Source organism: Triticum dicoccoides, chromosome 7A (assembly GCF_002162155.2).
Source record: "Triticum dicoccoides isolate Atlit2015 ecotype Zavitan chromosome 7A, WEW_v2.0, whole genome shotgun sequence".
Taxonomy (NCBI): Eukaryota; Viridiplantae; Streptophyta; class Magnoliopsida; order Poales; family Poaceae; genus Triticum; species Triticum dicoccoides.
In genome coordinates this window covers 205,120,247-205,132,617 of record NC_041392.1, presented here as the reverse complement: position 1 = coordinate 205,132,617, position 12,371 = coordinate 205,120,247, and the positions used below count along the sequence as shown (strand labels likewise).

At 41.6% G+C, this 12,371-nt stretch overlaps 1 long non-coding RNA gene across 1 annotated transcript; it reads left to right on the top strand.

Moving 5' to 3' along the window:
• Positions 1-2,323: 2,323 nt before the first annotated feature.
• Positions 2,324-5,719, top strand: LOC119334633. Its single transcript, XR_005161471.1, has 5 exons — positions 2,324-2,533; positions 3,779-3,811; positions 4,274-4,417; positions 4,532-4,590; positions 5,327-5,719. It is a non-coding gene; the product is annotated as an uncharacterized LOC119334633 (long non-coding RNA).
• The last annotated feature ends 6,652 nt before the right edge of the window (positions 5,720-12,371 follow it).

Below are 12,371 nucleotides of genomic sequence, written 5' to 3'. Positions count from 1 at the left end.
GATCGACTTAGTCATGCACTGTGTTAGCTCGGTTCGGTACCAGATCAAGGTTAACGGCGTTTTATCTGAGTAGTTCTCGCCCTCCCGAGGACTCAGGCAAGAGGACCCTGCCTCGCCGTATCTTTTTGTCATTTGTGTAGAGGGTTTGTCAGCACTGTTACACGATGCGGAGGAGACCGGTACAATCACTGGTGTTAGGATTTGTCCTCAGGCACCGGTGGTGTCGCACCTACTCTTCGCCGATGATTCTGTCCTTCTGCTGAAAGCGCAACAAACAGAGGCACAAGAGCTGCGTAGGATACTGGACCTTTATGAGGAGTGCTCGGGGCAATGTATCAATCTGGAGAAGTCTGCAGTCATGTTTAGTCCCAATACAAGTGATACGGTAAAAACGAGTGTCAAGGACGCTCTACAAATCCAGAGCGAGACTTGGAACGAAAAGTACTTGGGGTTGCCTGTTCATGTGGGCAAATCTAGGAGGAAGGCCTTTGCTTTTGTCAAAGGCGCAATGGCTGGGAGAGTTTATGGATGGAAGGAAAGGCTCATAGCGAAGGCGGGCAAGGAAACTTTGGTCACAACAGTCGCTCAGGCCATCCCTACATTTGCAATGTCTTGCTTTTACCTAACAAAGTCCTTCTGTGATGAACTAAGTTCATTGGTAGGAGACTATTGGTGGAGCCAACAAGATAAATCCCATTGTACCCACTGGATCGGATGGAAAACTCTCATTAAGCCCAAAGCACAAGGGGGTTTAGGGTTCCGTGACATGCATGACTTCAACTTGGCTCTTCTATCCAGGCAGATTTGGCGACTGATTCAGCATCCTGAATCCCTCTGTGCCCAAACGCTGAAAGCGCGTTATTTCCCCAACGGACAGATTCTTGAAGCGGCTCCTAGGGACGGCATCTCCTATTCATGGTGCAGCCTCCTACATGGTCTTCATCTTTTCAGGGAGGGGTACATTTGGAGAATTGGAGATGGCACCCAAGTGAATATTTGGTCTGATCCCTGGATTCCACGGGCCTGGTTACGGCGTGTCCTGACACCCAAGGGACAGAACCTCCTACAGCGTGTATCTGATCTCATCGATCCGTTATCTGGTCAGTGGGACGAGCAATTGGTGAGAGACACCTTCTAGGCGGATGACATCAAACATATTCTCCAAATTCCGCTACGGGAGGGAGTTCGGGATTTCATTGCATGGCATTATGATTCCAAAGGCACCCACTCCGTTAAAAGCGCTTACAAGCTTCAGCGTCAGCTTGAGCTTCATATGCATAATGCCGGTGTGGGTGGCAGCGAGGAAAATCCTAGTAATCTGAACTCGGTTAAGGATGATTCATGGAAGCGCCTGTGGAGATTACCGTGCCCAAAAAACATTCAGATGTTCGCGTGGAGGCTGAAGCACGACTCCCTAGCTCTCCGCACTAATGTAGCTCGCAAAGGGATCTGTATTGCGGATACAAAATGTCTTTTCTGCGGAAGGGCTGACGAGGACGGGGCGCATCTCTTCATCAAATGCAAGACAATAAAGGAAGTGTGGAGGGACTTAGGCTTGGAGAAAGAGCGCATGGAGCTGGAAGTAATCACGTCTGTGCATGCGATGATAGAGTATGGGGTCTAGATGAGAAAAAGAGGCTCCACGTACTCACTTTCTGGTAGCTTTGGTGGTCAAACAGGAATAAGCTTAGAGAGGGTGAGATGCCTCTAGCGCCATCGAAAGTAGCGAGGCGAACAAGAAGCAATGTGATTGAGTATGTGCACATCTTTCTAAATCCCCCTGTCAAGAACAACCCGGAGAGGTGGCGACCGCCAAGTGACATGGAATACAAGATTAATGTCGATGGTTCTTTTATGCCCGGGCAGAACCATGCAGGCTGGGGAGTTGCGGCAAGAACAAAACAAGGAAACTTGATCTGTGCTCGGGCGGGACGGACTGACAACATATGTGATGCTTTCGCTGCTGAAGCTGCAGCTATGTCACATGCGATCAACTTGGCAGCAGAACTTGGTATGATTCGTGTGGAGTTTGAGACTGACTCGCAACTACTAGAGGAGGCGCTGGACCTGCGTAGGGTGGATTCTTCGGCCTACACAGTGGTGATTGAAGACATGAAATACCAGTTAAAGCTTTGGTTTTCTCATTTTAACATCTTTGTTTGTCGTCGTAGCGCGAACTCTGTCGCTCATGAACTTGCTAGTCTTGGTCATTTATGTGAATCAGCCCACTGTATGCAGTTGGATACGGATGTACCAGCCCAAGTGGGCGCCTGTGTGTTGGGTGATTTGCCCGCACGTTGAGTAATAAAGCCATGTTGCTTTAAAAAAAAACAGAGGAGAGAGAGAGATCCATGGAGATTTGGAGCTCCCCTGTCCCTCGATTCGCTAGGGTGCCCCGGCGTCCAGCGCTCTCCCTCCGGCCGCCCAAGCCCCTCCGGCTTCTCTGATGTCCGCGTCGGAGGGGCAGCATATCTCGGCCACCGTACCCAACCCCGGCCTCCATTTCCCCCGCCGGCATTTATGGTCCTGTGATGTATGTTCGTCGATTATGACCTGATCTATCCCCCATTCGCTAGGGGTTGTTGTTAGCTGTGTGTAGGATTTCACGGTCAGATCTATTCCCCTTTCGTCCGTTGTGTGTGGTAATTTCCCGTTGCTGTGTTGAATCTCGTCTATCATGTGAGCTACATTGTCTGGTTGAATTCAGCTAGTTGTCATGCGCCTGGACATGCGGGGATCCTAATTTCATCCATGTCCATGTCGCTGTCGGATGTGATGATGTTTCTTTTAGTTCAGAACCCTTGCTTTGCTTGTACGGATGGATGGATGGGATCCTCATTTGTTTCCTCGCCCTCAACTACCTACCAACCAAACTAGTCTACTGCCACTGCCACTGCCAGGCTACTACTAATAATCACAACCACCACCCTGACAACTAAAGTATATAATACACTTTAATTTCAGTCCATTTTCATTGTTTACAATGAAGTAGTTTTGTAAATGTGTATATATGCTGCTCCGTTCAATTTCATTCAGTTAGTCTCATGCCAAGTCATTTTGGTTTCAGGAAATTCCATTCAATCTGTGCATGTACATTCCTGAATTCCAATTCAGAAATTTCAAGAATTACATTTTGTTACTGGATTTTACACTGTAACTCTAATTGGATTTACAATGTAATTCTTAGTGTATTTTATTGATTTCTTACAGTGTAATCCTTAGTGGAATTACAGTGTAAATTCTCAGCGGATCTACACTGTAATTCTCAGTGGATTTATACAGTAATCCTTAGTGGAATTACAGTGAACTTTCTTAGTCGATACACTGTAATTCTAATTGGATTTACATTTTTTTCACTGTAATTCTATTTTTTAGTGAATCTTCACTGTAATTCGTAGTGCTCTTGTAATGTAATACTTTAGTTGATTTTACAGTGTAATTCTGTAATTTTTGGTGCATTTGCCAATGTATGTTAGTGGATTTTACAGTGTAACTCTCAATGGATTTACACTGTAATTCTTTATTTTGAATTTTACAGTGTAATTCTCAGTGGATTCACACTGTAATTCTTAATTTTTTTACTATGTAAATCTTTGTGCATTGTACTGTATTTACTTATTTTATCAGTGATTTTTACACTGGTTATCATATTGGGTTGCATTGTAAGTGTAGGACTTCTCTTGCAACTGTTGATTGCTTTTAGTTCATTTTAAATCTTTTCTTAGGTTTCTGTTGTTGTCATGCTTGATGCTAATCTTAGTTTTTGGTATTTTTGCAGGGTGTTTTATGGATAGTTGCATGATAATGTCTGGTTAGTTCTTTTTTCCCAGTTTTATTTGTGTAATTTATTTTGTCGGGTCATCTTATTTGTGTGTAATCCAGTGATGATGTATTGATTGGAATATTTCTTGTACTGTTCATTTTACCCCCTTTTAGCTCAGTTGATGTGATTAATTTTATACCCTTGTAATTAGCTATTTTATACTCCCCCAGTAAAGAAATATAAGAGCGTTTAGATCACTCAAGTAGTGATCTAAACGCTCTTATATTAGATTACGGAGGGAGCATTTTAGCACATTACACTTTTATGGAAGTATTTGTATTTTTTGATTTAGTTCATGTGTTCTTTTTGTTATATTGTCTTTGCCTAACCCATTTATGTATCTGGTAATGGGTATGTAGTAAGCATTTTCGTTTTGTATTTTTTGTATAATGTTTATCCTTTATGCCATATTTCTCAGTATTTTTTTATTCTATGTGATTTATATATTAGGGAATTGTTTAATCTATGGGTAGACTCGGGAAGTGTTTTGGTAAGGGTATTCATTCTGCTTGTTCCGAAGAGCAAGGTGATTCAGATGGTGATCCTTTTGTGCCCAATGATTTTGCTGAGGACGATTCTTTCCAAGTTTCCGAGGTCCTTCTCTTTTTTTCTTGTGTTCTCTTTTTTCCCTTTTGTATATTGTTTTTGTGGCTTAGCTTATTTGGTCCCAGTAGTTTATTCTCTTTATGTTCTCTTGTATTTATGCAGGATGGTGAAATGGATAACCCTGAGTGTGAAAAAGCTTATATGATTTCTATGTGTCCCACGTAAGTGTGTTGTTGTATTTGTCGTATTTTTATGCCATGTTCATTCTAGATTGAGCATTTTTCTTCATCTGACATATACTTGTGTGACCTGAAGAAACTGCTATTTATTATCACTTTTATAGATTCTTTTTGTTTCTTGCTACTAGCGTAAGTGCCTTCTAGTGTCAGTGCTTTTAGCCTGATCGGGTTACTCATTTTTCTGTTAATTTCTATTTTCAGTGTTTATCTTAATACTAATCAATATTCAGTGTTAACAAGTATCAGTTCATAGCAGTTTACACTTCCAAAGTTACTTATATCCAGTCATTCAATCACAACTATTTATGAACAGGGAGGAAGTGTCCAAACTGTTAGATCAAAGTTTCTTAAGAGTGTTTAGTTTTTCAGTTTCCATAGTTTGTGGAAATAGTCATATATTCTCTCAACTGCAGTAATCCTCAACCTTGTATATTTTCAACTAGTTTTACCTAAATGGAATTGCTAGCCTAGTAGTGTGTTTTTGTCCCCAAAATGGAATTCCTAGCCTAGTGATCTTGAGCGGGTTTTTGTCCCTTGTAGTATGTTCTTTTTTGCAAATTCAGAAACCTATGACCTGGGCATCTAGTTTTTAGTATATAGTGGTCTTGTGATTATAGACTAGTTGTACATGTGACCATATCCTAGTTGTTCCTAGTATTTGTGCTGGTTCCTTCTTTTGTGTGCTTATATTCTCTTTTCCATCTGTTCTTTCTTCCAGATTTCTTCGGGCAGGAGAGAGACGATAGGAGGTGATGAATGCATAGGAGGGGGGAGAGGGATGTTTTCCTTGTGTTTTTCCTACTTCTCCAGCCATGTTGTTGATGTTTGTCTCCCAGATCTTGGAGGAATCGCCCTCACTGGTGGCGCTTCTCCATGTTCGTCCTCCTATATGTGGTTGTACTTGTACCAGTGCATTTTGTCAGTGTAGTTAACTTTGTTTAGTGAATTTTACACTGTAAAGCTGATAAAATTACAGTGTATTTATTACTGGTTTTACAGTGTTTTTATAAGTGGATTTGCACTGTAGTTCCTATCTGGACTTACACTGTAATTCTTCTCTAAGTTTACAATGTAATTTTGGCTGGTTTTACGGTGTAGTTCTTTGTCGATATTGCAGCTTTGATATGATTTACACTGTAAATCTTAGTTCAATTTCGGTGTACTTTTAGGTTATTTTACACTGTAATTCTTAGTGGATTACAATGCATTTTAAAGTGGAATTTACTCTGTAATTCATCAGTGTATCTGTTAGTGTAATTTTAGTACTTCCTCAGTGGAATTCGTACTGTTATTTAAGCAGTATTTACAGTGTAATTCCTTTTGTGTATTTCATGCGGAATTGTTAGTGTATTCTTGGTGGATTCATAGTGTAAATCCACTGAAGATTTACAATGTACTTTTGGTGGATTTTACACTGTTTTTTGCAAGTTTCATTACTAGTGGAATTTCAGTGTCTTTTAGTGGAGTTACTATGCATTTTTAGTGGTTTCTGCACTGCCATTTTCAGTGGTATTGTTAGTGTATTTTTAGCCCTTTGTATAGTTAAGTCACAGCAACAACGACTGTCATTAGTCGGCTGTGTGGTTAGATGTCATCAGTTTTGGTCCTTGTGCGGGTTGGAAAAGTGTAGGGTGTGGACTCGTTTAAAGCCTGCTGCGCAGTCCTGTTTTACAAACGATTTGCGGGACGGAAAGAGCTGGAGACACGGGACAGGGGACACTTGTCATCCTTTAGTTGGCTGAAAAATATGAATGAAAGCGAATTGGATTTCATCCGGATGTAGAATAGGCAGTCCGAATGAAATTAATTGTACTTCATCCGTTTTTGTGATCAAAGGCTTTAAGATTTGTATTTTTGTGCGGACAGGCACGTATGAAGCGGTTGTTTCCATGTTTCCTGTGTTGTTCGTTGGGCCGTTGTCCTTTTAGTTGTGTTTATTTTTGGGCTGCAGTTTTATACGCATGTTGGGCTGCGATGCTCAGCTTTTATTTATTTTTTTCATTTGGAAAGCAATTGGGAAACAGATGCCAAGAGGTTTGATGTTTGGGAGACCAGTGATACACCAAATATATCATTTTCTAATCATCTTAGTCTCATCCTTTTTTTCTTTCTTTGTCAGTTTTTATTCTACTGTGCACAAATAATATCTTATTAAATTCAACCACATCAACGTCGTATTTGTCATAGTGAACGAGAATTATATGTTCACCTTTAATGCTTAACTTTTCTGTCTCATTTGCAAGCTCACACTCGACTCGTAGTGAGACCGACATTTATTCTCCCAAAAGCAAGGTTCATCCTCGACTCTGGGGAAACAAATTTTCCCTAGTTGCAAGTCCATCCTCGACTCGCAACTGGGCCCGACCTTTTTTGTGCTAGTTATAAGGCCACCCTCGACTCGAAACTAGGGTCTGATATTTTTTTCCTCCCAGTTGCAAGCCCACCCTCGACTCGCAGCTAGGCCTATTTTTTTCGTCCCAGTTGCAAGTCCATCTTCGACTCGCAACTGGGGTCCGATCTTTTCTCTTAGTTGCAAGTCCATCCTCAACTCGCCAGTGGGCCAGACCTTTTTTTCTACTTGCAAGTCCATGTCCAACTCGCAACTGAGGCCAAACCTTTTTTTGTCCCAGTTGAAAGTTCATCTTCGACTCGCAATCAGGGTCTGACCTTTTTGGTGTCGGTTGCAAGTCCACCCTTGACTCGCAACTGAAGCCCGATCTTTTTTGTCCTAGTTGCAAGTCCGCGTTCGACTTGTGACTGAGGCATAATCTTTTCTTTGTCTCAGTTGCAAGTCCACGCTCGACTCACAACTGAGGCCTATTTTTTTGTCCCAGTTGTAAGTCCACTATTGCCTCGCATCTGAGGCCCGATCTTTTTTGTCCTGGTTGTAAGTTCACCCTCAACCCACAACTAAGGCCTGACCTTTTTTTGTCCCAGTTTCAAGTCCACCCAAGACTCGCAACTGGATCTGACCTTTTTTGTTTCAGTTGCAAGTTCACGCTCGACACACATCTGGGACCCGATCTTTTTTCTGTCCCAGTTGCAAGTCCACCACCGACTCGCAATCAAGTTGTTCTTTTTGTTCTTCTACCAGTTGCAAGTCCACCTCGACTCGCAACTGGCCCCGTAGTAAGTGTTATCCCACTTACAAGCATTATTTCAAAATCCTAACCAGTGATCGAACCGGATGCCTCTAGTTCAGGTTTTTACCAGTCAGACCGCTACTTCACTTATTCATTTGTTTGTGTTCTTGAGCCACAAAAATTTGTTATCGGGACAAACCAGTGACGTCGTCCGCTTTCCTAGCGCCCAAGGGTCGATCCCCAGCGGCGTCATTTTATTTCCTTTTTCCCAACGATGCTGGCGTGTGCCAACGGTTCAACCGGTTTCGGTTTTTCTTTCAGTTTGAGCAAAAAAATGGCCGGTTAGACCAGTTTTGTCCGCATCGTTTGTAGAATGGTCTGATTAGCTTATAAAACCCATGAGGCCGCTGGTTCTGGTTTCTTCAGTTTTTTCCTAGCTTTTCATTTTTTATGTTTATTTTCTTTGCTGGCTTTCCATTTCTTTTATTTATTTTTTCCAAAAATGTTTTCCTTTTCTTCTTCTTAATCATTTTTCTATTTCAAAAGGTGTTTGGAATTTGAAAAGTTCTTTGTTTTAGTAAAAAGGGATTTCTCAAAAAATGTTAGAAAATATCAAAACAACTCGTGTTTTATAAAAAATGTTTGCAAGTTTTAAAATATGTTCATTCTTTAAAAAAAGTTAAAAGGTTTGAAACAATGTTCCTTCGTCAAAAGTTGCTCACAAATACTCCCTCCGTAAAGAAATATAAGAGTGTTTAGATCATATATTTCTTTGCAGAGGTAGTACTAATCATCTCCAAGTAACTCTCAAGTTGTACACGCCATTTTTTTCCACGGGCGACTGAACCTGAAACAGTGGAGCTAATGGCTTGCCGAAGAGCTATTCAATTGGCACAAGAACTGAACATCCAGAAGATAATTATAGAGTCTGATTCACAGGTGGCGGTGCGCAAGATTAGAAGCGGAATGAAGGATCTTTCAGCTACTGGGCAACTAGTTGAAGAGATCAAGAGTTTGCTTAGGTATTTTCAGGAGTTTAGTTGCTTGGGTGCGACGCTCTGTGACTAAGGCCGCACATGTTCTAGAGAAGGTTGCTGTAATTTGCTATGTAAAACTTGCTTCCATGCGGCTCCGGAGTGTGTACTCTCGGAATTAGACGCAGATGGAGCTGTAAGCTCTGAATAAATAAGCAACAAGTTCCCCTAAAAAAAAGTTGTACACGTATTGGACTAAAATGCAAGCTCACAGCTATACTACAATCGTTTTCAAACGCATAGGCATCCAGGTGCCGTGTTTGATTGCTAACAAATGGGTCCTCAAGTTTGGATTAGGCCCCAGCCAGAAGTCAGATCGCTGGGTGAGAGATCGTGCAAAGTGATTACTAGCAGCCAACGGGCCACGGCTGCTAGGGAAGGGAGCGTCAAACAAATAATCTGAGACAAACAAACAAAAGAGGATCACAAATACTGCTGAGTGTCATATTTAGATATGAGATATTATATCATATCTAGATGTGATATAGTTAAACTCATTTCCCAATAGTGATAGCTGCATGTTGAGATAAATAGAAAGAGTTGGATCATCCAATAAGGCTATGCCTAACTAGTTGTGCGCACAACTCAAATCTGCTCCACACATCGTCAAGCACATCACATCACCCGGTACACATGCTGTCATATCTGCATGTCCACTCTCTCTCTTCTCTATTCTCTCTCCCAAACAAATTCACCTCTTTTATTTTCATCTTTTCTAACTTAAATCATTTATATCTTTCAAACCAATATTCTGATTTCAAAACAAATTAGTTCTTTATAATCATGACTCAAAGACCTTTATAATAAGACTAATATTGAATATATTTCAACTACTTTGGATTTTTAGATGAGTGAAATTTATTATTGAAACGAGTGAAATGAGTGAAATTTGTTATTGAAACAAGTGAAATCAGTTTTTTTTGCGGGGTAAGTGAAATCAGTTATTGATATTAGTGAAACGAGTTAATCAGTTTTTGAAATGAGTGAAATTTGTTATTGAAAACGAGTGAAATGAGTAAAATGAGATGAAAACCAATTTTTGAAATCACCAAAATCTATTATTGAAACAAGTGAAATGAGTGGAATGTGTTAAATATGCTATTGAAACAAGTGAAATGAGTGAATTATGTTATCAAAACGAGTGAAATGAGTGAAATCTATTGTTAAAAAGAGTGAAACATGTTATTGAAATGAGTGAAATCTATTATTGAAAAGAGTGAAACATGTTATTGAAACTAGTGAAATATGTTATTGAAAAATTTAAACTAGTCAAAATAGAACCAAAATTGATCTTGTTGTAAAGATCCTTTTGTCAGGAGTTCAAATATATATAAACTTCTGAAATCGAAATATTAGTTGAAAAGATGTAACGGATTTAAGTTAGGAAAGGTGGAATAAAAGGGATGATTTGTTTGGGAGAGAGAAGAGAGAGAGTGGGCACATGCTGATGTGACATCATGTGTACCGGCTGATATGGATTATTACATAGATTGGTCCTCATAAACTCAGTACTAAGTAATATGGTACTGTATATGATTTCCTTCTTCCAGTTGCCAAAAAGAGTTTTACATAGATTGGATTATTTCCGATCAAGATTCTTTTGGCAAGGAGATAGCGAGCGAAAGAAATATCGACTGGCTAAATGGAGTGTGGTTTGTCGTCCCAAAGACCAAGGCGGGTTGGGCATTCATGACCTTGAGGTTAAGAATAGGGCCCTCCTCGGCAAATGGCTGTTTAAATTACTGACGAAAATGGTGTATGGCAAACCCTCATGAGGAGGAAATATGTGGGCTCCAAGGCGGTATCCCAAGTATACTGGAAGCCTGGGGATTCTCACTTTTGGGCGGGTCTAATGGCTACGAAGAAATATTTCTTCTCCTATGGATCCTTCTCGATTAAGGACGGTTCGGAAATTAGATTCTGGGAGGACAAGTGGCTAGGAAATGCCACACTCCAGGAACAATATCCGGCTCTATACAACATTGTGCGTCACAAGGGTGATACTATTTCCACTGTAATGGAATCATTTCCGCCAAATGTGACGTTCAGAAGAGATTTAATTGGACCTAGACTCCAATCGTGGTACATCCTGCTTCAACGGTTGTCCACGGTGCAATTGTCACATGGGTCTGATGTATTTTGATGGAACCTACATGAGAATGGAAAATTCTCAGTGGAGTCTATGTATAGAGCGTTAATCCAGTCTGATGTGCTAGTTGATAATAATAAGAAGATCTGAAAGATGAAGATACCTCTTAAGAATAAAATATTTGCATGGTATCTTCGTCGCAGAGTCATTCTTACTAAAGATAACCTTATCAAGAGGAATTGGCATGGAAGTCTGCGATGTGTTTTTTGTCATCATGATGAGACAATAAAACATTTATTCTTCCAATGCAAATTGGCTCGGTCTATATGGTCAGTCATCCAGATAGCTTCTGGCTTGTATCCTCCTTGTAGTGTTGCCAATATATTTGACAACTGGTACATGGGATTGATCACAGGTTTAGAACTCTTCTTAGGGTGGGAGCGCTAGCCGTTATTTGGTCGTTTTGGCTATGTAGAAATGATAAGATTTTTAACGATAAAAGTACTTCTCTAATGGAGGTTATCTACAGATGTACCGGAACTCTTCGTTTATGGTCCTTTCTACAATGCGTGGAGAATCGAGACCTATTTACGGAGGTGTGTACACGATTGGAGGATACGGCGAGGGATACTTTTATCCAACATGGGGTGGCAACATGATCATAGGATTGGCCCACCTCCGCTTTAGGCGTTATACAGACTCTATATTTGTATTCCGCCTATCTATTTTCGTTCTTGCAGAGGACTTTTGTGTGGCTGTGTGCATCTTAGTTATGTAGAGGCTGGGTGTAATGTTTAAACTTTTTAAGTAATAAAGGGCCTCTTTTTGAAAAAATGTGTACCGGCTGATGTGACGTGCATGGCGATGTGCGGTGGAGATTTGGGTTGTGCGCACAATGAGTTAGAAAAAATTTCTTACAAGCGTGAACAAACCGGCGGATGAGACCTAAAAAAATATGCATTTTTGAGCTAAACTTCTGTCAAGAAAACACAAGCCATGTGATCCCAAAGTAAACACAACATATAACCGAAGGATAAAAAGAAAACAAAGCTGAGACGGTGGCATCAACGGAGCAACCACACTGACACATCATAAAAACAGTCACACATGCAGCAACACATGGAGCTAGAATCGGCAGTGCGCCTTGCAGTTGGCGTCGCAGTCGTAGAAGCAAGGGCCGTCGCACTGCATCGGGCACAGCAGCTTCATGCCCCGGCACCTCCCCGGCGCCGTGCAACGCGCGTACTCCCCCATGCGGTACATTCTCGAGCTGTAGCTGGGCCGATGCCGCGCTCTCCTCCCGCGCGCCGCCCCCGGCCGGCTTCCGTTTCCGCGCCACTCCGACCTGGTGCTCTTGCCACCGCCGCCACCTCCTCCGCCGCCTCCTCCTCCACCACCGCCCTCACTGCCCCATCCCCACCCCCACCCCCAGCCGTATCACCAAGAACTGCCGCCGCTACTCCCCCCGCCTCCACCACCACCACATCCACCGCCCCCCATGTCTTCTTGCTTTCGGCCGACGGTGCCGCTTCCATTGTAGGTACCGCCCCGGGTATC